We start from the raw sequence: 24,157 nt of genomic DNA on the forward strand, positions 1-24,157 counted from the left end.
TTATTTTATACCTCTATTTTGTATTTATCTTGCCAAGTCATTACTAATCATTGTCCTCTTTTCCATTTCCCTGTTAACTTTATCTACTACTATTTACAAATTAAAGAGTGGGTATAAAGTATGGGATCTGGATCCAGAATTTTGTTTGAAACTGACTCTATCCTTTATCAAATGCTTACACATTACTTAAGATGGAAGTACCAAAAATTGCTTGAAATGCTTTACAGGTATTAACTAATTTAATCCTGTAGCAATCCTATGAGGTAGATACAATTATTTGTCCATTTCACAGATGAAAAAAAAGAAAAAACCTGCATCAGAGAGAGTTCAGTAACAGAGCAGAAATTTCAACTCAGGCAGTGGCATTGTAAAGTCTGCCTTCTTAAATAATTCTATATGGTCTCTCCATTTCATGACTTGGGGCAATTTTCTTAACCTTTCTGTCTTCTTCATCTATAAAATGGGACTACTCAGGGTATCACGTTCAGAGACTTGTGATGGTTAGCCATGTTATAGCAGTAATCTTGCCTTGAGTGTTAACTTTTGTTATGTCCACATCATTTTCCCTACTGACCTTTTATATATATAATATATATATAATATATATATTATATATATACATATACATATACATATATATGCATATACATATAATATATATACATATATAATATATATATTTTTAATTGAAGTTCGATTTGCCAACATATAGTATAAACCCAGTGCTCATCCCGTCAAGTGCCCTCCTCGGTGCCAATCACCCAGTTGTCCCATCCACCCATCCACCTCCCCTTCCACTACCCCTTGGTCGTTTCCCACAGTTAGGAGTCTGTCATGTTTTGTCATCCTCTCTAACCTTTTTTATGACTGCAGAAGCATGATGCTTCTGCCCTAATCAGAACTTTGCTTGAAAGCTAGAATTCTCCTCCCCTTCCCCCATCTCCAATCAGTCTATGCACTGATAATGTCAGTACAAAGGTAGCTTTCTCAGAGGACCTTTCCTGACCCTCACACTAGGTGAGCACTCCTTCCCCCTTAGCCTTGGCCCCCTAGGAAATGAAGCCTGAGGCTAAAACATATGCTTTTTCACTTTGGCTGGATATTTTCCCGGGGAAGTATGATCTTAGGAAAGTGGGAGTGAGGAAAATGAAAGCCAGGCATGAAAGGAAAGAGATAGTAAATGCAAAGGAGTACATTACTCAGCAGGCCCCAGCCTCTTGACAAGCAGATTGCTCATCTCCCCCACGCCTCTTCCAAGAGTCCTAATAGGCTCCCTGAGCTGTCCATCAGGGTTAGGAAGGGAAAAGAATTTATTCTGCTGGCTCTGGATTTCCATCAGTCAAAGGTGCTCCATTAGGCTTTAACTCCTTTACACTGTCGTGTACGTGCTTGGATCCCAAGCAGATCCATGATGGTTCTTGCTTTAAAAGCAACATCAAATCCAAAAGGTGAAGGGTTAGAGGTTTTTGCAAAGCCTGGAGGTAAGACACAGTTCGTTTGTACCCTTGAGCCCTATAAGGATTGATGCAGCCACCACAGCTGTCCCTGAGTGTGTAATGGGGGCTGTGCGGTTTTGTGGTGGCAGCAGTTCAGCCCCATGGATTCAGGAAGAGCAAAGATAGGATATCATGGGTCATAAAGTGAGCCAAGTGTGGAAACTGATCAGGAAGGTGCAAAATTCAGGCCAGTTTGCTCTGTTGTTCACATTTATAAGTTCAGGTCTTTTTGTTTTACAGTGTTTATCATAGTTTAAAATTACATCTTCATTTTTTAAAGATTTTATTTACTTCTGTGAGAGAGAGAAAGAGTGAGAGAGACAGAGATCATGCACGAGCAGGAGGAGGGGAAGGGAGAGGGAAAAGCAGGCTCCCCACTGAGCAGGGAGCTTGATGACAGGCTCTATCCTTCCAGGACCCCGAGATCATGACCTGAGCCGAAGACAGATGCTTAACCAACTGAGCCACCCAGGTGCCTTTAAAATTACATATTTGTTTACAAGATTATTACATGAATTATTGTCTCCTCCACTAGACAGAAAGAGACCTTAAGGATGGGAAAAGTACAAAAGGTTCAGAATATATAGATTTGAATCTTGGTCTCACTAATTGCTAACTCTGTTTTGGGACAAGTTGCCTCGCTTCTCTGTGCCCCATTTCTGTCAGGATAAGATAAAAATGCAATGAATATTAAAAGAGACACCATCAATAAGTATTAGCTATTATTACTGTCACAATCATCATCATCATCTTTGTACCCACAGTAATTAGCACAGTGCCTGCCCGGTAGACTCTGGAATATAGGGCATGAGAACAGAGAGGACTGAGATTCAGTCTTTTCTATTCATTGTTATACCTCCAACTCATAAAGGAGAATTATAAGCATACTAGGTATTTCAATAAGTGTGTTCAGAAATATTAGATAAATGAGAGAAAAAATGCCAGTAAATCTTTCCATTTGTGTTCTTGAAAGTGTATCTTATATGGATTTAGGAGAGGTTTTACAGTAGTCCCGAGTAATTTTTTACATAGCAAACCATTAATTTTTAAGTATAGTTGTCTTGGTTTACCTTTAGGATGCATCTCTAAGTAAAGAAAAATAAACAAACGAATCCTTTGGAGCAAATTATAAAGTTCTGTGTTACTAAGCCTCCTTCTCTGAACTAAGAAGGTGAAAAACTTTTGTCTGTCTTGAATAGATACTGATAGAAATTGAAGTGTGATGTTTTCCAACACTAACATATGCTTTAATAACGTCAAATTACTGCTGTTTCATCTAGTATTGAGCCATGCGGTTAAGTTTTTTTAGATTAATTATTGTGCCCTTTGTTGACTATTCTTCCACAAGCATTTAAATCATGATGAGAGATTTTATTTTTCTGTCATGCTGTTCTGTACTTCATCACTGAATGATGGGTACTCACAATGAAGGCCTTCTGACTTAATCAAACAGAATATTGCCAGGAACTCAATAAAAGACCCAAACCAAAAAGACAGTGTAACTACGTACCATAGACATGGTTTTTGACAGTACTGTTTATTAGCTGGAATATCTTGGCAGGTTTATTTTATTCTTTGAAACTCAACTTACTCTTCTGTAGGATAGGGTCACCAATACCAATCTCATGGTGATATTTTGACTATTAAATGAAATAAATATTTTACCTGTGTGATATCAGATCCAACATACCAGCTTCTAGTTAATATGGGAAGATTTATGTACTTATTCTGATTTAAGACCCAAAACAGGGGTTTTTTGTTTGTTGCTTGTTTCTGTAAAGCAGTGGTAAGAAGAGAAGGGAAAGACATATCAGGAAGAGGGAGCAGCATAAGTTGGTCCCAGTGAGTCCACAAATGGTAGATTTGGCTCACAAAGGCATGTACTCAGCCCATCAAAATTATAGATGTGAGGTGAATGGATAAAAAGATGTGGTACATACACAATGGAATATTATTCAGCCATAAGAAAGGAAGATACCCTCCAATTTGGGAATGCAACATGGTTGGATCTTGAGCACCTGAAGCAAAATAAGTATGACAGAGCAAGACAAGTACTGTCTGATATCACTGATATGTAGAATCTAAAAAAAAAAAAAAAAAAAAAAAAAAGTAAACCTGTAAAAAAAAAAAGAGAATAAAATGGTGGTTACCAGAGGATGAGGGTTGGTGGGGGGATAAGAGTGATAGTGTTTAAGGGTACAAACTTGTAATGAGAAATAAATAAGTCATCGAGATCTAATGCAAAGTATAATGAATAGAGAAAATAAGATTATAATGAGGTAATGTGCTAGATTTTGCTACCTCCACAGTCATATTACAATATATAAATATCGAAGTAATATGCTGTACATCTTAAACTTATTCTATGTTACTTATAAAATTTATTCCCCCAAACCCCCAAAATAAAGATAGCTTTTCTGGGGTCATGATACAACAAAAGGCAATGTGGCCTGAGCTACTTGTCTAATTGTAGAAAGAAAAAAAAAACATGACAATGTGGACCTAGTGATGTGCAAATTAGTCCTTTGACTTTGGGTCTGTGTTTGCAAATTGCGACAAACATAGAGGGCTGCTTTTTACCAAGGTTACCTCATTTTATGTTATTGATTACATAATAGAGAGTTATTATTTATTACTTAAGAGTTAGTGTCCTAGATAGTATGTTTTACTGTGATTTACTATTATTGTTTTAGCTTAGTCTTTAGATTTGTTATTTTATAAACATAGTTGGTGACTTCTTGTTAAGAAAAAGGTCTATGCTTATTAATACAACACAATGCACCATACTTGCAACTATTCTTTTCTCTACAATCAGTGCCACTATCTGATCATGATACAATCATTACCACCATCTGAAACAACCATGAATCTTACTCTAGATTTTCTAGGCCCATTTCTCTAATGTTTTTATATTGGAGGACATTCCTTTTAGGTGAATTGACTAATTCTTTTTGAGACCTTGTTGGTCGGTGTCTTTCATGGGTTGTGGAAGAAGTATAATAATAGAGAAACTACCAAAGAGATTAAGTAATTCACAAACATTGGTATGACTTACCTGTTCAAAAAATTTTTATGAGGAGTTTTTTATTTCCAGATGTACCATGTCACATGCAGCACATCAGAGATTAGTTTTGCCTAAAAGGATTAGCTAAAGTCTGCATTTTAAACTGTAGAATTATTTTAATATTTAAAGAACCATCAGGAACCCAGTGCATAATTTATTGATGGCAAGTGACCAAGTAGATCTGGCTAAGATTACATATTTTTATGGAGGGAGAAGACGAGAGCCTCTGGTAAACTCCAGTTTCCATTCCAATTCAATCAGAATACAAAAACGTGAACTCTAACGGGTCTACATTTATCTCACTTTTGCTTGAAGAATCTATGAAAAAGGTCTTCACTAAGTGATCAAGATTGTGTCTTTTCTTCTTCAAGCAAACAAATAGAATGATTAAGGAATCCCCTTGGCCATTATTGGGACATATTTTGAAGAGATTGGTCAACAATTTCCTCATGGATCAATATATCAAATTATGCCCTAAAATTCAGTCAGTTCTGCTGAAATAGTCTGAGAATGATTCTTTAATCTTGTGTCAAAGAGTTTCATCCTGACTTAGAACTAAAAACATTCAAATACAACTTTTGAGTGTTTCTTCTATTGTTATACCCACGATTATTTGAAATGGTCACAGTGTTCCTATACCTGCACATTCAAACAATAGTTTCTTAATTACTTTAACATTTCTGTATGCCTCAGACAAATGTAATTATCCTTCTTTTCCTGAATATTTCTTTGTTCGTGTCTTCACTGCTCATTTTTCCCCCTATCTAAAATGCCTTCCGTTCTTCTCTTCCTGATAAAGAGGCTTAACTCAATTTTGGCTACTGCTCTACTGCTCTCCAAAATGTCAATGAATTATCCAGTTTCACACAGCTAGATAGAGGCATTGGCTCAAGGAGTCCATTGAAAATATACCGATAGATTTCTTGAAGAAGAGAAAGGACCCTATCAATTTTTTTTTTCCCTTGGGTCTCCAGTGTTGAATCTATAATGTGTTCAGGAAATGCTTTTTAATTCTTCTCTTCAAAGTAAATAGAAATAAAGTGAAATTATAGAATCCTATTTGTGTGTGTACGTGTGTGTGCGTGTGTGTGTGTGTTGCCAGTACGAGTGGGTATAGAAGATAGGCAGTGGAGGAAGTTCTGGTCTTTGCCTTCAGACAAATGTAGAGAAGCTTACTGGACTACAGTAGGAAAAGGAGATAAGTAAATATGAAGTAAGACTATGTAATCTGTAGTGAACAAATTTCTAGTATATTCTCACTGCTTTTAATATGCCTCCTAACTAAGGTCCATTTCTACTGCCTCTACTTAGAAAAATGAAAAGGGCCTCTACTTGCAATCCTGTACTTATACATTTGTATATTCTAAACACTCACTATGTCCTGGTAAATAATGCATCCCAAATAGGCACAGCAGAATTTCATCCAGTGATTCAGAATTAAAGGAGAGTGGAATGTTCTTCCTTTTCATAACTTATTCCAATTATATAATTCATAGTGATCTGACACTCCAGATATTCCCATCTAGTTAATTTCATTCACATCGTATAGTAAAGCTCTGTGAAACTGGACCTTTTCAGGGAAGCTGACAGCCTGTCATCCTGCAATTTATGCCTGCTGCATTCTACCCTCTAGGAAATTTGGCTCTGAGTTTCAGAAGAATCCTGTGGAGGAGAGAGAACAGACTACAGTTTGGAAAGCAATTCATTTTTTCCTTTTCTTCCTATTTTGCATGGATTCTTTTATAAATCATTATCATTCTATATTATATAGAATTGGATATGTGAAATGTTCATATAGAACGTTTTGGTGGATCACATGATGCAGCTTAATTTCTCCTTGTGCCTGTGATAGAGTTCTATAAAGAAAAATTTATAGTATTTAGCAGTTAGTGAATCACTAACTGTAGGTAGATTAGATAATGTTGATAACGATCTAGAGTTCCGGCATGTCGTATAACTCTCACGACTGTAATTTAGCTGTGCCTATTAACTTTTGTTTTTAGTGTTCAGGAGTCAAGACATCATTTAGCTATAGGAAGTATGGTTTCTTTTAAGTTATCCCTTTACATATTTCGGCACTTAATCATATATTTTAATTTGTATAATTTTTCCTATGATAGTATAGAAAGAAAGATATCTATGACATTAATAGAATTGATATTGCAGCAAACTAATAAAAAATCTTAAAGACTTATAATTGATGGAACGATGATATAAAATACTTGTTTCATTTTTACAGTCCTGAAACCTTCCATCTCTTTCAGAACATCAAAGAAATTAGAAACAAATAATTTCACCTTACAAAAATTTTATAATACATCAATGTCAACTGACATTTATTGAACTCACATAGTGTGTTAATAATTTAGGGTACTGGGGAATACAAACTATGAAATTAGCTATCTGATATTCTCTAAAACTTACCCTACTAGAAATTCTGTGTTAATGTAGGTGATAAAATTGATCTACAGTATCATATGTATTTTGTGTATAGCTTTCACATTAGAAAACTTTTTACCTTTTCCAAGTAGGATTCTTCTGAGTCCAACTTAATATTGGTCAGCCTTAAGCTTGTGGACCTGTGGTCATTTGTAGAACTATTGTGAATTATTTGAAACATTTGTGGTACATAAATAAAGGGAAGGTTTTATTTCATTTATTTCAGTGTTTATAATATTTGTCTATCATGACACTGAATCTCTGGTCCTTTTGCCAAATATAACCACAAAACAGTATTCGTATTTTCCTGAGAGCCTTGGGAATTTGTACCACACTTCTTCAAGTAAATACACGTGTAAATATGTGAGTTTCTCAGCCCCCCAAAGACTCTGGTTTTCCTTTCTTGGCAAGGGAAGTGAATTCTAAGATCCTGAATCATTTACTGAGTATGCTTTTCTTCTGATATCCCAGAGGTCTGATCAACAAAGTGCCAAAAGACATGCTCATTCTAGAGAGACCAGCAGCCCAGGTCTCTCTGCAGGAAGATTTGATGAATGTTAATGAAAACCCCTACTGCTCAGATATAGACAAGTTAGAGCTCTGATAAAATAGGCCCTCCGTGGTTATCCTAATATCTAAGTAAATCACCACGTCCTATAGCTTTTTACCGAAGCTCGTTGTGCTTGACCTTAAGTGTAACCCATTATGGTTGTTATTGCTATCTAGAGGTGGTAAAGATGAAGTTGTAACACTGGGAGGAAATGTGAGTAATGCTGTTTCTCTACAACCTTTATTTAACATGTGTTTTGTGAAAACAAGAAGGAGCAATCAAGATAGTTTTACAAAAACAGGATTAACATGGGATATTTATTATTATCTCCAGTTATAAAGTTTTATTTATTTTTTCAGTTATAAAGTTTTAAAGAAATACAATGCTGACCTCAAAGACATTTAGCACTATAATGAGACCGTAAATGGAGTAGTAGAAAATTCTAACTACTTTGAAGCAATGACTTTTTGTTTGATGACCTATGCTTTACCTCTTATCTCTGGGCACTTACTGGGTAAAAAAAAAGCAAAACAAAACACTGGGTATATCACACAGTAGGCCCACAATTAATGTCTATTGCTTGAATTATTAGAATATTCTTTATTATAAATTCAGCAAAGAAATTATACACTATTAAATTATAATATATTCTATTGATTATAATATAAATTACCTTAACTTCCTCAAAAATTCAGTTTAATTTCCAATTTAGACTTATAAATTATTTGTTAGTTCACATTTTATCTAAAAAACTTCCTTATAGAACTTATTTTTGTTCCAAAATTTTCCAGCTTCCTATAAATGTTCCTAATTACATATTTGTTACTTTTTCACTAATACCTTATTTTTAAATCCTGTCAATGTGAGTTGAAAATCTTTTTTTTTTTTTTTTTAATTTTTATTTATTTATGATAGTCACACAGAGAGAGGCAGAGACACAGGCAGAGGGAGAAGCAGGCTCCATGCACCGGGAGCCCGACGTGGGATTCGATCCCGGGTCTCCAGGATCGCGCCCTGGGCCAAAGGCAGGAGCTAAACCGCTGCGCCACCCAGGGATCCCTGTGAGCTGAAAATCTTATTGTTAAATTGGCATAAAGCCTAAGCCAATATTTAATTTCTCAGGTCTCACTAAATAACTTATTAACATTAAAATTATTTTTAAGGACATTTCGGTGGCTCAGCAATTGAGCTTCTGTCTTCAGCCCAGGGCGTGATCCTGGAGTCCCAGGATCGAGTCCCACGTCGGGATCCCTGCATGGAGCCTGCTTCTCCCTCTGCCTGTGTCTCTGCCTCTCTCTCTGTTTCTGTGTCTCTCATGAATAAATAAATAAAATCTTTTAAAAAATAGGTATTTATATCATATATATTTCTTAATATAGCAAGTGTAGTTGTACACAATCTAATTTAAATAAGATAAAATGTTTTCCATAATCATGATGGCTGTACTTTTCAGAGGCTCTTCATAAAGAAAAAATTACTGGGAGAAAGTGTGGTTGTTGATATTGTCTATGAAAAAATTTAAAAATGAGGACTTGCCTCTAAGGTTTGACACCTGGGTTTCAGTAAAAGAAATAGCGAAATTGGATATATAGCTACTTAAAACCTCTTGTATTCCTTTTGTTCACTCTTGTATCCCCAGGACTACAAAGTACCTGAAAATCTTGCTATAACCACAGTGAGCACTCAAGAGGTATTTAGTCATGAACAAATAGAATTTAATCAATGAATGAATTAAATGAGTGAAAATTCTTAACAAATACTAATCACTAATTATGGTTTAAAATTCAATATTGGCTGCACATTAAGAACATGATATCCTTCTAATAGAATCTAGAATGACTAAGAAGACTACCCCAGTCTTACACAATAATTGTTATAGTTTGCCTTGTCAGATAGCTTGTTGTATAGGCATCTTGCTCTTCTTGGTCATATTTTTCTGAGTTTAAATTGAATAAAATTATATGTTTTGTAAAAACATAACTTTGTTTAGAACCATTATAAAATCTATGAGCACAAGTCATTAAATTCATGGCTTGGACAGAATGATTTTTTTTTCCTGAAATAACTAACAGTCACTTTTTTTTTTCTTTTAAAGATCAATCCTAAATTTTACCCATCCCTTAAAAGTTGAAAAAGAATTATTTTAGGATTCAGAAAAGTTCATTCCAGGACCTTTTATGATATCTATGCCTCCCTGGGGAGAGGGCAGGAAATGAGAGCATTCTGCACATGACCACTCTTCCCCTCCTCTCAGCATCTTGAGGCCGTGCAAAGGGCCTCTGTCATCTGAGAACCCCCTCAAACCTCTGCCCGCGAGCACCTTTTCTCACTGCATCACTTAGATTGTTTTTACACATATGAACCGTTTCAGGGAACTTTATTGACTTATTCACTCAAAAATAAAAGCAAATAGTTTTTAGTCAAAACAATCCATTGTATGATTGTATTCACATTGCTTAACTAAGTCAATCAAATTGCCAAAACCAGTGTGTGTGCACAAGACATGGTTTAAATTGCTAGAACTAACGTTTAAGAAACAAGAAAAGAAACACTAAGTTTTTATGGTATAGTTTTAAAACAGGACACTTGCATGTGAGTAGTGTTGCAAATTATCAAATATCTTTACAGGGATTCTTTATGTATTAGTTGAACTATATGAAATCACTAGTATTCACCTGCTTCTGACCTGAAAAAAAAAACTAATTTTGCGTGCTTCAATCTGACATATGATGGAGGCTGATGTTTCTTTAAGTCTGGAGTAATGTTAAGCTAATTAAAAGAAGGAAGAAGATGTCACAGGGATGGTAGAAAGGAGTGTCCTCTTTGGATTTGAAGGCAGGAGTTCAGGGTTCCGCACTTGGCTTTATTATTTAGTGTTTGTGTAGTCTTAGGAAATTCACTAATTCCTTTTGGTCTTCAGTTTTCTCTTAGATAAAGCAGAGATATTAATAACACCCTCAACAGTTGTTGCAGGGATTAAAGGAGGTGACGTATGTGAAAGTACTTTGAAAACCATAGAGAACCATAAAATCCAAGATAATATGCAGACTTCTGTTTAATACTGTCTAGCAAAAGTAAGATGAATAATGAGAAAAGCAAGAAAACTTTTCTCTTGTATAATAACTGATTCCTTTCATAAAAAGAAAAAAAAGTAAAATATTATACTTATTGCTTTATAAGACAGACATCCCATGTGCATTTTTAAGCTGTGATATCTGCCAATAAAATTCCCAGGCTAGGCCATTCCTTTCCTATGAAAGCAAGTCACACCACTCCCAAGCTTCATGCAAACTGTCAGTACCATCTAAAAATACTCTTACATATTATGAATTAATGCTTCCCACTTTGACATTACAGTATCGTTTTTATATACTCTCTCAGTGCTTTTCTCCAAGCATGATTTTATTAATGCTCATTTTTGGTACAAGACAAAAATCTTTGCAAATATTTGTTCTTGTTTTTCTTTGGAACTGTGAGAGGAGACTGCTGGCTGTTAAAGGAGGGACAGGATGTCTTTTTTGGGCTGTAGTTGTATTTGGCTTGATCCACTGAAGGAGAGACGGTGCTCTTAGGTGCCAATATTTGGTTAAGAACTCACAGCAGAAAAATAGCTACTTTGGTAATTCAAGTGATGCTTCCTTGTAGGCAAGTGAGAGAGTACGCAGGCCTGTGAGCTAAATAAACTTTTTTTCCTTTCTTTTCCTACTTCTGAATAGTTACTATGTAAATTTAACTCAGTTTATTTCATTATAGACTACCTAATTAAATAACGATTTTGGGTATCAGGGATGGGTTAGATTTTCAACATGTATGTATTTGTGCTAAAGAGTAAAACAGCAAAAGAATGATTTCTCTATTACCTATAGAGCTATGTGTACAGATGGCAGGCATAATTTATTCTTTGTCATCATGTATTCTCCATAAAATGTAACTGTCACACTTAATCATTGGAGTCCAAATATTAATGATACTACTGTAGTCATATATCCACGGCAAGCTAATCCACTATAGTTCTTTCCTAACATATTGAAAGAATTGATAATAATTGCAATAAACATTAATTACACATTATGTTTGTGCTAACAGTGCATAAGTAAATATTAAGCCTAACAGCAGAGTTTCTCAGAATGTATTTCACAGAACATATATTCCACTTTTTACAATTCTGCTTCTTGGACTTTTCTAGGAACATCGTCAAATTGTGAAATAAGTTTAGGAAAGTCAAGTTTAAAGAAAGCTAAATGTGTTTTCTACTCTGAACCTTTGTTATATTAATAAACATCATGTATCTCTAAAAGGTGGATATTATACTTATTAAAATTATCTGACCACTGAATGGCTGGTAGACTTCAGAAAATCTTGATTTTGAGACATAATATGCAAAAGGAATTGATATTTCAAATTCTTTGTTGGAAAAATTGATAGTGTTGAAATAAAAATCCCAAACTTTCATTGGAATATTAAAGTTTATTTTTTAAATGACTGAATATTGTTTGTTACAACATTAAGTATTATTAAAAGTTCATAGATTACTGTAGCAATTTATACTACAAAAACATGGATATTTGTTTCTATTTCAACATGGCTGCTTGACCACTTGCATTCATCTCTACTTCTTCAAGAAGCCTTATGAAAATTACAGTTACACAATGGAAAGCCTTAAACCCTAAAAATAATAAGAAGCAAGTGGAAGGTACTGCAACAAAATTTTGAAAGCTGAAAGTTGATAGCAAGAATTTGACAACTTAGCTGAACCAAGAAGGCTGAATCCAAAGCTCACAGATTTTGGAGCCAAGAACAAAGATAGGCTGTACCAGACACCCTAGAAGTGTCAAGAATTAGAGACAGTAAGAGCATCTGAAGAGGGTTTATAGTTAGGAGTTCAAAACTAGAGGATCAGTTGAAATTCTGTATAAGCATTTTTTAATCCCCAGAAGCCCAGAACACCTGAGCAAACTTTATCCCCTTACTCAGGAAAAGTCAGTTTACTTTCTGATCGAAGTGAACTAGAAGGTCCTTGGACGTGGGAATAGCTGGTAGAGCTGAGAACAAGATAACTAAACATCACAGGAAAATTGAGGCAATCTTTTTCACTGCATTCAAGAATTTCTGAATTTCTCTTGTAACCTCCATGCCAATAATAAAAAGATTTCTCCCTGACCTATAGATATTCAAAGTGTTTGAGAAAGATAGAAGTCAAACTAAAAAACAAAATAGCAGTAGCAACCAAAGAAAATTGGGGAAACAGAGACATGCATGGAGCAGAAGAAAATAGTTTTTAAATCCTATCATAATGTCTTTAAAGAAGTAAGAGTAAGTATTGCATTTATAAAACAAGAATAGAATGCTATATAAAAGAAATGTACAGGAACAAAAATGAGTTTGACAAATAAAATATAGAACAGAAATAAAATACTCCAAATATGGGCTGGAAGATAAAGTTGAGAAAAACTTCCAAAGGATAGAATAAAAAACAAAAAAAAAGAAAAAAAAAAAAAAACCTAGAAATAAGGTAAAAAAAAAAAAAAAAAAAAAAGAAGAAGAAAAAGAAATAGAGGATTAGTCCAAAGATCTAAAGTGTAATCAACTTTAAGACTTTTTTTTTTTTTTTTTTAATAGAGCAGTTTTAGGTTCAGAAGAAAATTAAGAGGAGATTTCTTCGGTAACTCTTACTCCCATATATGCATAGCCTTGCCTATTATCAACATTCCCACTAGACTGATACATTAGTTATAACTGGACCTACACTGACACACCATAATCACTCAAAGTCCATAATTTACATTCTGTGTAACGTGGTGTTGTACATTCTATGGGTTTGGACAAATGTGTAATGACATATATCCCTCATTATATCATGAGAAGTATTTTCATTGCCCTAGAAATCTTCTGAGCTTCACCTGTTTATCCTTCCCCTCACTCCAACCCCTGGCAATCACTGATCCTTTTACTTTCCATAGTTTTGCCTTTTCCAAAAGGTATATAATTTAAATCATAATATAGTCTTTTTAGATTGGCTTATTTCACTTATTAATACATGTGTAAGTTTCCTTCATACATTTTCATGGCTTGATAGCTTATATCTTTTTAGTGCCAATTAATAATATTCTATTCTTTGAATACACCAGTTTATCCATTCACTTACTGAATGATATTTTGGTTGCTTCCAAATTTTTATAATTATGAATACATCTGCTGTGAAAATTCATGTTCAGGATTTTGTGTAAATATGTTTTCAATTCCTTTGGGCAAATACCAAGGAGAGCAATTGCTGGATCATATGGTAAGAATATGTTTAGCTTTATAAGAAACTACTAAGCTGTCTTTCAAAGTGGCTGTATAATTTTTTATTCCCACCAGCAATAATGAAAGTTCCTGTTATTCCACAGTCTCACCAGCATTTGGAGTTGACAGCGTTCTGGATTTTGACCATTTTAATTGTTGTGTAGTCATCTCATTGTTTTTTGAATTTGCATTTCCCTGATCACATGTAATGTGGAGCATATTCTAATACACTTGTCATTTGTGTATGTTGTTTTATAAGGAGGCTGTTAAGCTATTGGGTTCATTGTTTCCTTGTTGCTGAGTTTTACTTTTTTTTTTTCCCCCTATATTTTGGATAGCTGTCCTTTATCAGATGTGTCTTTTTTTTTTTAAGATTTTATTTATTTATTCATGAGAAACACAAAGAGGGGAGAGAGAGGAGAGAGAGAGAGAGAGAGAGAGAGAGAGAGAGAGAGAGGCAGAGGGAGAAGCAGACTCCATGCAGGGACCCCGACGCGGGACTCGATCCGGGGTCTCCAGGATCATGCCCTGGGGCAAAGGTGGCGCTAAACCGCTGAGCCACCCGGGCTACCCAGATGTGTCTTTTGTAAACATTTTCTTTCACTGTAATTTGTCTTCTCAACCGCTTGACGTTATCTTTCACAGATCAATTTTTTTTATTTTAATAAAGTCCAGCTTATCAGTTCTTTGATGGATTATACTTTCAATGCTGTATCTAAGAAGTTACTGCAATACCCAGAGTTGTCTAGATTTTCTCATAACTTATCTTTTAGGAATTTTAGTATTTTATATTTAGATCTGTGATGCATTTTGAATTAATTTTTGTGAAGAGTTGTAAGGTCTGAGTCTAGATTCCTTTTTTTAAATTTTTGCATTTGGATGTCTGGTTTTCCAGCATTGTTTGTTGAAAAAACTATCTTTGCTCCATTGTATTACCTTTGCTCCTTTGTCACAGGACAAAGTTCTCTATATTTATGTGAGTCCATTACTGGGATCTCTATTTTGCTGTATTAATCTATTTGTCTGTTCTTTCACCAATACCACACTGTCTTGAATACTCTAGCTTGTAGTACATCTTGAAATCAGGTCATGTTGTTTTTAAGATACTGTCTTTTAATATTGTGTTTGCTATTTTGAGTCCTTTGCTTCCCCATATAAACTTTAGAATTGGCAAAAATTCAAAAACTGACTTGCTGGGATTTTGGTTGTGATTGCATTGATTTTATTGATCAAGTTGAGAAAAACTGACATCTTGACAGTATTGAGCCTTCCTATCCATGAACATATACTGTCTCTCCATTTAGTTAGTTTTTGTTTGATTTTGTTTATTTACTGTTCGTTGTATAAGTCTTATACATATTCTATTAGATTTATACCTATTTCATTATGGGAAGTGCTAATATAAATGGCATTGTGTTTTTAATTTCAAATTTTGTGTGTTCATTGCTGATATATCTGAAAGCAATCAATTTTTAAAAAGATTTTATTCCCTTTCACTATTATTTATATTCCCCAAATGAATGAGAACATATAATGTTTGTCCTTCTCCGATTGACTTACTTCACTCAGCATATAACCCTTCAGTTCCATCCACGTTGAAGCAAATGGTGGGTATTTGTCGTTTCTAATAGCTGAGTAATATTCCATTGTATACATAAACCACATCTTCTTTATCCATTCATCTTTTGATGGACACCGAGGCTCCTTCCACAGTGGCTATTGTGGACATTGCTGCTAGAAACATCAGGGTGCAGGTGTCCCGGCGTTTCATTGCATCTGTATCTTTGGGGTAAATCCCCAACAGTGCAATTGCTGGGTCAAAGGGAATATAAGGGAAGGGAGAAGAAATGTGTGGGAAATATCAGAAAGGGAGACAGAACATAAAAACTCCTAACTCTGGGAAACGAACTAGGGGTGGTGGAAGGGGTGGAGGGCGGGGGTTGGGAGTGAATGGGTGACGGGCACTGGGGGTTATTCTGTATGTTGGTAAATTGAACACCAATAAAAAATAAATTAAAAAAAAGAATTTATTTGTTTATTCATGAGAGAGTAAGAGAAAGAGGCAGAGACACAGGCAGAGGGAGAAGCAGGAGAAGCAGGCTTTCCGCAGGAGCAGGAGCCCAATGTGAGACTCTACCCCCGGACTCCGGGATCACGCCCTGAGTCAAAGGCAGACACTCAACCGCTGAGCCACCCAGTCATCCCTGAAAGCAATGAACTTTTGTATACTAACTTTGTATCCTGAAATCTCTTGTTATAATCTCTTACTAGTTCCAGGAGCTTCTTTTGTCATTTCAGTTGGATTTTTCATATAGATGATTATGTTGTCTGTGAACAAAGACACTTTTATATCTTCTTTCTCAATCTGTAGAACTTTTGTTTCCTTTTCTTACTATGTTAGCTAGAACTTCCATTACAGTCTTCAAAAGGAGTTGTAGAGGGAACATCCATGCCTATTCCTGGTCTTAATGGAAAGCTTCCAGTTTTTCACTATTAAGTATGGCCTTAGCTATAGGTTTTTGTTTGTTTGTTTGTTTTTTGTAAATATCCTTTATCAAGTTAAGGAAGAGTCCTTCTATTCCTAGATTATTGAGAATTTTTTGTCATGAATGAGCATTGGATTTTAACAAATACTTTTTCTGCTTCTATTGATATGATTTTTGTTTTTTAGCCTGTTGAATTATGGGTTATTTTATTTTTTGAATGTTGAATCAGTCTTGTGTACCTGGGATAAATCCCATTTGGTTGTGGTGTCTAATTCCTTTTGCATATTATTGGATTCAATTTGCTGATATTTTGTTGAGGACTTTGCATGTATGTTCATGAGAAATATTAGTCAGTAGTTTTCTTGTAATATCTGTGGGTGGCTTTGGTTAACCTACTGGTCCCCCCCCCCCAAAAAAAAAGAACAGAGAAAGTGGAAAGTTATTATCAAAAAAAAAATAAATCAAGAAAATTTTTGAGACTTAAAGATTAGAACTTTCCAAGTTTAGCATGTTCCAGCCAAGTAAATGAAAATAATACCTATACTTAAATATGTTATTATGAAATGTCAGAACATTGGAAATAAAAACATAGACTAATGTTTTCTAGAAAGGTGAAAGTAATCAAGTCAGATATCCAAAAGTGATGGAATAAAAATTGCATGAGATTTTTCACCAGCAACTAGATGTTGGTGGCATTCAGTGCATTCAAAATTCTGAAGGAAAATTATTCCCAGCCTGAAATCATATACCTAAGCAAAGTATCAATCAAGCATGTGAAGAGAATGAAAAATATTTTCCAGTGTGCCTGATACTGAACTTTACCTTCTGCAGACTAGAGGGGGTATTTATTAAGACAAAATTTAAAGAAATAGGAAGAAATGGCATCTAGGAAACAGGAAATCCAGTAAGAGAGACATAGAAGAAAACCCCCAAATGATGGTTAAGGGTAACCCTAGGACAACAGCTATGAAGCAACCTGAGAAGAGAAGCTAATGAGCCAAAGTCTCCACAAATTATTTCCAAAAAGAAAAATAAAAGTCACCTTTCTCAGAATACTTATTATATATGTTATTTTATTTTTTATTTAAATTCAATTTGCCAACTTATACTACATCATCAGTTTCAGATGTAGTTTCCAATAGTTCATCAGTTGTGTGTAACACCCAGTGCTCATAACATCACATGCCCATCACCCAGTTGACCCCCCAAACCTCCCCTTCAGCAACCCTCAGTTTGTTTCCCAGAGTTAAGAGCTTCTCATGGTTTGTCTCCCTCTCTGATTTTTTTCCCATTCAGTTTCTCTTCTTTCCCTTATGGTCCTCTGCACTATTTCCTATACTCTGCATATAAAGTATTAATAGAGAGGCTTTCAGCGGCAGGATTTGTGGATAAATCAATGATAGCTAAGCAGAGAAAAAACAAATTTTGTGTAAACAGAATGGAAGAAGAAAATCTCATAATATGCTGCATAGCTCAACAGCATATAACATTTTCAAAGTCACTAAATACACACATTTAAATTTATCAAAAATAATGATGACAGCTCTATTGGGAAGAAATGAGAGGAAATCTGTGGAATATGTATGTGTGTTTGTGAGTGTGTGTGTGTGTGTGTGTGTATACGTGCCAGTATAAAGAGCTAAATTTTATCTGTTGTAGCAGGCAAGCAGGCAGGCAATAGATAATGTCTAAAATATTTGAAAAATAGTAATATAAGAATGCCATTTTAACATATGGAGATAGCAGCACCCAGGTGGCTCAGTTGGTTAAGCGTCTGCCTTCAGCTCAGGTCATGATATCATGGTCCTGAGATTGAGTTCTTCATCAGGCTCCCTGCTCATTGGGGAGTCTGCTTCTCCCTCTCTCTTTGCCTTTCCACATACTTGTGTACTTTCCCTCTCTCTGTCAATAAATAAGTAAAACCTTTTTTAAAATATGGAGGTAAATACCAAAGAAAATAGTTAAAGCATTTGAAAGCGGTTGCCTCTGGGAAGCAAGAATCAGAAAGGGGAAAAGAGGGGTCAAGCATTGATGTTTCCCTTTACAAGCATAATGGAAAGCATAACTTCTAAAAATATATAATATATTACTTGGTAAATATATAAAAATATGTAAGCCAGGAATATCCAAAGAGATAGAAGAATCAAAGCTCTCAAAATGATGGTACTTATATAATTAGGGTAAATATATACTAAAAGCAGAACATTATAGGATTTTTAAAATGTTTAAGGGTAATGGAAATGTTTGTCATATCATATTTTGTTTATTATTATTATTATCATACTCATACACTAATCACACACTAAAAGATTGGCAGGATATACACTAAGGCGTTATCAATGACCATCTCTGTGTACAGAGAGTATATATGTCAGTAATATTTTTCCATGTATTATTCTATTTTTCCAATTTACTACAATAAACAAAAATTTACTTTTGTAATGAGAAAAGTAATATTTGCTGTGTACCTACTATTCGTAGAGTACAAATAATATTCTATTTTTGTCATCTCCTTTGAGTTTTCTCAATATTCTGTTGTGGTGTATTTTCCTGACACTCAGATTGGAGGCTATTTTGAGGAAGGTCTCTCAGCTCCATAGGTAGTGGAAGTGGGATGAGAAACCAGGTAGGTGTGATCTAAACAATTTGGCAGACTCTTCAGTGGAACCTGCTGCCAAAAACTTCCTGTATTGACCTACCCGCAGCTCTTCTTTTCACAAGCTTGAGCTCTAGCCTACAGGAGTACCTTTTGTTTTCCAGATGCTCTAGTCACAGTTAGGTCTTTCCACCTTTGCTTATTTTCCTTTGCCTGAAATGCCTTTTTTTTTTTTTTTTTTTTTAACCTGGAGAAATCTTTCAAGACCTGCTAAAGAAAGCACCTCTGGTTAGTTGCTTTCTCGTCTCTCTTCATATTTCAACCATTTGTTAAAGCTGCACTTTTTTTACAGCCTGCCTTGTGTTGTAGTCTGTTGGGCTGCATCTGCTTTCTCTACATTATGAATATTTCAAACACGGGAGGCTTTTATCCTTTGATCCACACTTCTTAGTACAGATGTAGTTTTGTTTTGTTTCACTTTTAATTGGAAAGATGTATAACTGGACCACTCATGAAGGTTTCTTCTCTCACCCACCTCTTCTTCTACCCCAGTGAATTTTTCATTTTAACTTATTGAGATATAATTTCTATACCCTTTAAAGTAAAATTTACCCTTTCAAGATGTATAATTCATTGACTTTTAGCATCTTCTCAAGGTTGCATAACTATCACCACTATCTAATCCGAAAACATTTTCATCAACCTAAAAGAAATCTCAAGTACATTAGCAGTGACTCTCCACTCCCCCTCCCTCCAGATCATGGCAACTGCTAATTTACTTTGTTTCTATGTAGTTGCCTATTTTGGACATTTCATGTGAATGATATCTGGCCTTCTGCGTCTGGCCTTTTTCACTTAGCATGAGGTTTTTAGGTTAATCCACACTGATACATCCCCATGTATCAATACTTAATTTCTTTTATGGCTCAATAATATTTCATTATACAGAATACCACATTTTATTTATATATTTATTAGCTAATGGATATTTGGCCATTCCACCTTTTGGATATTATAAATAATGCTATTATGAACATCTGTGTACAAGTTTTATGTAAATACATAAAACTCTCTTGGGTGCATACCTAGGAGTGGAATTGCAGACTTATGTGATAACTCTATGTTTAACTTTTTGAGGAGTTTTAAACTGTTTTCCAAAGCAGCTGAACCATTGTACATTCCACCAGCAACGTATGTATTCTAATCTCTACACATCTGCATTTGCATTTGTTACTGTCTACTTGTTTTGATTATAACAAATTTAGTAGATATAAAGTGGTATCTTATCATAATTTTGATTGGCATTTCACTGATGACTGATAACATTGAGCATCTTGTCCTTTGTTTATTGGTTGGTCACCTTTAATCTTCTTCTGAGAAATATCTATGTAAGCATTTGCTTATATTTAAATCAGATAATTTATCTTACTATTGTTGAGTTATAAGTTCTTTTATATTCTAGTTGTAAGGACTTTATTAGTACAATTTGAAAAAATTTTCCTTCATTCTATGGATTGTCTTTCATTTTCTTGTGTCCTTTGATCTACATTTTTAATTTTAATTTAAACCAATATATCTATTTTTTTGTTTGTTTAAGATAGATATCATACCTAAGAGACTATTGCCTAAACCAAGGTCACAGAGAAATACACATATGTTTTCTTTCAAAAGTTGTTTAGTGGGATCCCTGGGTGGCACAGTGGTTTAGCGCCTGCCTTTGGCCCAGGGCGCGATCCTGGAGACCCGGGATCGAATCCCACATCGGGCTCCCGGTACATGGAGCCTGCTTCTCCCTCGGCCTGTGTCTCTGCCCCTCTCTCTCTCTGTGTGTGACTATCATAAATAAATAAATAAATTGTTTAGTTTTAGCTCTTACATTTAGGTCTTTGATCCATTTAGACTTATTTTTAGTGTATGAGGGACACAATGTTTTACAAATAGAGAATGCACAGAAAATGTTTATTGCAACAAATTGAATTGAGATTGAGATGACTAGAATGTTGTCGTTTTTTTTTTTTTTTTTTTTTTTTTTTTTTTTTTTTTTTTTTTTTTAGAATGTTGTCTTCTAATAGAATTTTATTCTACTGACAAAGTATTGAGCTTGAATTGTCCAGGCAGAGAGATAAAAGGTAAATATTAAAAAATGTCATCCACATCCAGTGTGATACATGAGAAAGACACAGAAACGAAATTCTGGAGACTGAGATTGAGGCTGATTTGTTGAGAGTGTGAATATAATTTGCAAAGTATGGTGAAGTATATGGATCACTATAAATAATTATACCTATGTAAGAGATGATTATATGTAGTATTAGTCTAGATTTGTCACCAAATTGCTTTGTGCCCTTGAGCAAGTTATTCACTCTGCATCTCCACTTTTCTTCTCTATGTGAAAATTGATAATGTCCATGGCTTACATATATTGCAGCAAGAAGAATAAAGAAACAAGTGCAGAGCCTAGGGGACACACATATGCTATACAGACACTCCAAAAAAGCACATGAGAAGAAGGTATATTAAGAAATAAGAATACCCTAGAACTATCATCCAGGTGAGATAAGGAGCTGGTGAGCCAGAATATTTAATGACTGGGAGAAGAAAAGAAGATGATATTCCATACAAGTTTTATGCAAATTGGAATATACATCAAATGAAAAGAGACATAATTTAACTTTTGTTTCTGATACAGCAAAAGTTTGAGATCCATTTATAAAATTAAGTAGGATATTAATCTTTAACATAGTGAAAAATTAGGAGCCATGATATGAATTCTTAGATAATAACACTATAATAACTTTATAAGATTTAATACTTGTTACTATTCAGTTACATCTCTTTTTTCTTTCTCTTCTTTATTTCCTTCCTCTCTTCTTTCTTTCCTTCTCCCTCTCTCCTTTCTTTCTTTCTTTCTTTCTTTCTTTCTTTCTTTCTTTCTTTCTTTCTTTCTTTTTCTTCTTTCTTTCTCTCTTTCTTTCTTCTTTCTTTCTTTCTTTCTTTCTTTCTTTTTCTTTCTTTCTTTCTTTCTTTCTTTCTTTCTTTCTTTCTTTCTTTTTCTTTCTTTCTTTCTTTCTCTTTCTTTCTCTCTCTCTCTCCTTTTTCCCTTATTCAGATTTTCAGTTTCTCAAAGAAATAAAATTATCCTGGCTAATATCTTTGGAGCAACGATTCCATACCAAATAGGAGCCAGCCTATTCCTAGGCATGAGAGTGTTTGTGCAACTGAATAGGAAGTCCTATTGATACAATGCATTTCTACAAACATTTTCCAAAATACCATTATTTCTCTAATGAAGAAACTGACTATATACACTATGTATATATGAATATTATGTATATATACACTATGTATATATGAATATTATGTATATTTGAATATATACATATACTAATAAAAGAAATGCAATGACTTGTGTTAGTTTATACTAGAACTCAAGGCCTTTAAAATCTTGTGCCTTGGGGGTCCCTGGGTGGCTCAGCGGTTTAGCGCTGCCTTCAGCCCAGGGCGTGATCCTGGAGTCCCAGGATCGAGTCCCGCGTCGGGCTCCCGGCATGGTGCCTGCTTCTCCTTCTGCCTGTGCCTCTCTCTCTCTCTCTCTCTCTCTATGTCTATCATGATTAAATAAATAAAATCTTAAAAAAATGAAAAAATAAAATCTTGTGCCTTTTGCATTATTAGAAACATCTTTATTTCTTCATTCTAGATTAGAGTGTTGCTCTGTCCACAAACCGTCTTTGAAAGTGAAAATATTCCCTTTTGTTCATCCCTAAGAATATAGCTCCAAGAGGTCAGTGGTTACACAGGAGGAGGTCCCTAGGAGGTCCCTGGGGAAGAAGGAGGGAAGGAAGGAAGGAAGGAAGGAAGGAAGGAAGGAAGGAAGGAAGGAAGTTCCTGAAACAAGAGAGAAATATTTAATTAATTATTTCAATATTGTTTCATGTGGCCAATGTCAACTCTAAATTTTTGAAAACTGATAATTCATATCATAAGTTGCATTTCTCAATTAACCAGTATCCACAACTCCTCATCACCTATTTTAGGAAGATTATGTGAATTACTCTAACCTTTTTAAAATATAGGCAATACATTATAAACATTGTCTTCTTTGAAATTTATAGTTTCCATTACAGTGAAAATAATTTTATATCACATATAAAATATTAAAATATGTATTAAAATACATATTTAAACATTAAAAATATGTATAATCCTCTACAGAATTGCTTGCTTTCCCTAACAAACAGGCTAAAAAAGCCCAGCTAAAATTCTAGATGAAAAAAGATGATAGGTTTGACTAAAACATCCTCTGCTGAAATTTATTTTGCTTTAGTAAAGTATGATGCTAGACAATATTCCTGACATATTTAGCTTCATTTCTCACTGAAATAAAACATTGTAATTGAATAACATAACAGTTAACATTATCTATTAAAGAACTTTTTTTCTTTATTTCAGTTCTAATTTTATTTTTGCCCCTTCCAAAGTAATGCGTAATAGCATTTGTTTAATTTTTCCTGTCAGTATTTTATGTTTTGATTCCTAAGCATCTATTTCAAATAAAAGTAAGAAATTTGCCAAAAGAGTTGGTTCTATTAAAAGAGTGTATCAGCCAGCAACAGGCCTTTCAGTAAAACCAAAGGAAGTAACATATATTCATGTTCATTTTATTGGTAAGAGCACATTTCATTGCTAAAAAGGTATAGAGACCAATAATTTAATTCATTGATGATAATATCAGATACTGTATTTACTTTGTGTGTATGTGTGTGCGTGTGTGTGAGAGAGAGAGAGAGTGTGTGTATATGGTTGTGAATAGAGTAACCAAGATTAACAATCTCATTTATGTAAATATTTTTTAAAAGATTTTATTTATTTATTCATGAGAAACAGAGAGAGAGAGAGAGAGAGAGAGGCAGATACATAGGCAGAGGGAGAATAAGGCTCCATGCAGGGAGTGTGGGACTTGATTCTGGGACTCCAGGATCATGCCCTGGGCCAAAGGCAGGCGCTCACCCACTGAGCCATCAAGGGGTCCCATCACTTATCTAAATATTCACTTCGAAATCCACAAAAGGACTTTCTTTCTTTCTTCCTTTCTTTCTTCCTTCCTTTCTTTCTTTCTTTTAAAAAATACATTTAAATAAATACTTTTGGTGAAATTTTAAAGAAAGCAGCACAGATATTTTGAGCAAAAACTAGTATTTTTAGTAAATTTAATTAACTGAAGTAGAAATTTAAAGTGTT

General features: G+C 34.5%; 1 protein-coding gene across 3 annotated transcripts in view; it reads left to right on the top strand.

Annotated features, from left to right (window-relative positions):
• The window catches only part of AGMO (alkylglycerol monooxygenase), a 344,214-nt gene that overhangs the window by 83,970 nt on the left and 236,087 nt on the right, over window positions 1-24,157 (top strand). The gene's annotated exons all lie outside the window — the stretch shown is intronic.

Source organism: Canis aureus, chromosome 18, assembly GCF_053574225.1.
Source record: "Canis aureus isolate CA01 chromosome 18, VMU_Caureus_v.1.0, whole genome shotgun sequence".
NCBI lineage: Eukaryota > Metazoa > Chordata > Mammalia > Carnivora > Canidae > Canis > Canis aureus.